Source organism: Apaloderma vittatum, unplaced genomic scaffold, assembly GCF_000703405.1.
Source record: "Apaloderma vittatum isolate BGI_N311 unplaced genomic scaffold, ASM70340v1 scaffold17075, whole genome shotgun sequence".
In the NCBI taxonomy this organism is placed as follows: Eukaryota; Metazoa; Chordata; class Aves; order Trogoniformes; family Trogonidae; genus Apaloderma; species Apaloderma vittatum.
In genome coordinates, this window is record NW_009716675.1 from 16,429 (window position 1) to 20,009 (window position 3,581).

The window sequence follows — 3,581 nt, forward strand, 5'->3', positions numbered from 1 at the left end:
CCCCCTCCCCCATCCCTGTTGCTACTGGTCCTGACTGGAAGCAAACTGGGATGGGCGAGGAGGGCTGGTGCCACCAGATGGTGCTGCCCTACAAGCCGGCCGGCGCCCCAGAGAAGGTACAACGCTGCGACAGCTTCGCCTCCGTCCTGGGGGGCTTCTTTGTGGTCCTCAGGGAGCATCACCGGTGAAGCATCGGGTCCCTGCGACGCGGGTGTTGGGGATTCAGAGCTTTCCCCTCGACGGAGCAGGTTGGGTGTTGTATTTATTCCTGCAAAGCAGGGCTTTGGCAAGACTCGGGGATAAAGCCTGGCCTTGATTAAACCCCAGAAGCAGCCCGGCTGTACCAAGGACGGGGCTTGGGGGAGTCACTCAGTGGTCCCACCCCAACAACTGGGCTGTGAGGATTTACCGTACCCCTGGGCAGGAGAGTTAACAGCGGTTTTTGGCTGGAGGGGGCGATCAGAAGGGAAAACTTTACGTGATTTTTTTTGAATCTTTACTTTTTCTGTCTTTTTATTTATTTTTTTTTTTTATGTCCTAACTCTGGGGGTGTTTTCTTTTCCTCCATCTGCTGTGATGATCTCATCAAGTTCTCCAGCTTTTCCTTGGCGGTTGGGGCACGGTGTTGTTCTGCTTTTATTACTCTTGCTGATACCCAGCGCGTGATGGGCACGAGGAGCTCCGAGCTCCTCCTCAAACCTGTGCCAGGACACGCGCTCCCTGGAGAGCACAGAGGCCAATTTCTGATGAGATCCCTCTCACTTGAACTCACTTTACACAGTGATAAGCTTTTTTGCTACGAGGGTGATATCATGCCATTGGATAAGCCATGTGTCGGTGAGGTCATTTTGCAACCAGAGCTCTCCGGAGGGAGAGATCGAAGGTTTTGCTACTCGGCGGCGAGAAAGCTCATCATGGAGCATCCCTCTTGGGCTCCTTGGCTGCAGATCCAGAGAGCCAGGGAGGAGATCCCTTTGGTGGACTGGCTCCTCATAGATCTTAATTATTTCTTGCAACAGCCTGCTCTGTTCCCCTTCTTTTCTTCCCCTCCGCTTCTCCTCTGTACCCTTCATAAACGAGGTGGGATTTTTGGGCCGCGTCCATCTGGCAGGCTGCTCGCCCTCCGCCTTTTTTCCCCGGCTTGCAAACCCAAGCTGACCTCCAGCAAAGGTGCCGGAGGAGCCCACCCTTGCGCAGCCGCTGCCGCGGGGCTCCCCAGAGCTCCAAACCAGAAACTCACAGCTGCGGAGCCGGCGGAGGGGAATGGCTGGAATTTCCTGCCCGCTCCGAGGAGCCCTCGCTGCTGCCTTCGGCGGAGGCATGTACGGGCAGGTCCCGGGTCAGGCTTCGCTGCTTCTTGCACCCTGGGCTGGGTGCCTGGGGAGGGATGAGCTCCTGGTACGGTGGAGAATTCCTGCTATGAGCTTCCCATGCCAGGAATGATGCTCTGGATGAGATTTTCCCCGTGCTGAGGCTCCTCGCCATGGCATTTCAACTGCATTTTTCTTTCCCTGCCGCTCATCGGCTGGCTCCAGGCTCCAGCCTTCCAGGAGGTATAAATGGATATTCCTCACCTATGGGTGGAGTTTTCTTGGAGCATCACAACTCAGGCCTGGGGGAAAGTCTCTTTTCGCTGCTTCTCTCCAGCTGCTTCCCGCCGTGGTGGATGCTGGGGTGCGGGAGCAACGTGCGCCGTGTCCACAGCCCTTCCCTGAGACACGCTCCCGTAACCAACTCCCTCCTGGCGGGCACGGAAACCTGGTCCACGCCTGGGTTCACAGATAAATTTGTTCCTGTTGGAGGTTAGCCTAGCAGCAACCTCACCTCGCTCTTGAGCAGCTTTCGTTCTCATGCCTCATCCGCATTTGTGCCTTGCACTAAAAAATCCCAAACATCCAGGCTCTTAAAATCCTCTGGGTTTAAGAAGCTTTCGGGGTTTTCCTTCTCTTGTAGCAGCATCTCCTGAGGTTTTCCTTGGTGGAAGAGATGCTGCTCTGCGATGTGCCTAGGTTGGATTTGATTTCCTTAATCTATTGCTGGTCAATCCGTCTGTCCGAGGTGTCCGTTCCAGGCGAAACGCTCGTTGCAAGCAGAGAACTTGATCATGTCGCAAACGTGCTGGAAGGAAGGCGGCTGAGCGTCTCTCAAGCCCAATTTCCATTTTCACTGGTTGGATTAGGGTAATTCCCTGCACTGTCCAGGCTGCGGGAGCTGGGAATTCAAACTGATCTTTGACCACGGGCGATGACGAGGCGAAAACCTCTGTGTCCAAGTAGAGCAGAAGTCTCATTTTTGGTAGATGCTGTAAACTTGCAGCAAAGGAAGAAAAATGTGACTCCCACCGTGACGGGACAACAGCTGCTTTTTGCCCACCTGATTAATTCTGTTTGTGTTTTATTTTGAAACGTCCAAAGGTCAGGGGAGCTTCCGCTCTGCCGATTCATCATGACGATGGCCAGCGCTAGGAAAACCCTGAATTACCCCTAAATTACCTCTGAAGCTTCTTCCAGCCACCAACTTCCCTAGAGCCCAAGCCCTAAGGGCTGCTTGGAGCTTCACGTGGTGGCAGCAGATATGGAACGCTTTGCTGCTCTTCCTTTTTTTAGCCCTTAGCTGGAAAATACACCACGACAAAGCGGTACGTGCCTCGCCTGCAGTAATTTGCAGGAAATCTTCCCTCCCCAGCATCCAACTCCTTCAATACGAGAGATTTAGGGGAACACGGAGGGGGTCCCTCCCGTTTCTGCACCGTTGGCCTCGTCGTGGGATGCTCTGGGTGATGGGATGCTGTAACCTCACTCTGCCCATCCCAGGGCTGATGTGCACCCGTTTTGGGGTTGGTGAGGGAGGGCTCTGCCTTTTGCCGCAGGCTCTCGGCACCTTTTTGGGAGCTTTTAGCTCGAGGAGCTGATCAGACTGAAGTTCTGGCAGGCAGGCAGCACTTCCCCTCTTGCCGCTCGCACCAAAACCTACAACATCAACTGAGGTTTCTGCAAGCAGCCGTGCGGAAGTTTCGTGGGTTTTGGGGAATCGAAGCGTCCCCCATTGGCACTGCAGCACCTGGGCAGGGGGGAGCAGAGCGGGGCCAGCCCCACCCTGGCCATGATCACGTAAAACTGGGGCAGCCAAAGCCCTGGTTGTGAGTGGCCAGTTTGGGGCTGGTCCCACAGTCCTGCCCCGTCTCCGCTCCTGCTGGGTCAAGCTCAGGGTTGCGGCGGAGCTGCCCTTGATGGGGAAGTGACTGATGCTTGTGTTCCCCTTGTTTCTTTCCGCATTTAACCTCAGCATTTGCAAAGTGGCTTTTTTCCTCGGTGCTGGCTCAGCTCTGGGGGTGACAGCAAGCGTCTGCTCTGTCCCACCACCCTCCCTGCTGATCCCCTCGTGCCTGGAGACGGAGAGAAGACGAAAAGCTTCTTTATGTCTTTGCAGGCTCAGCAGAACACGCTATGAGCTTTTCCTGCACTTTCTAGAAGCTTTTCCAAAAAAAAATCCATGTGATGCTTTAATCACCCAAACTCCCTCCTGCCTCCTCCTCCTCCTTCTGAGGTCCCGCGGCCGAGAGCTCCTGTTAATCGACGCTC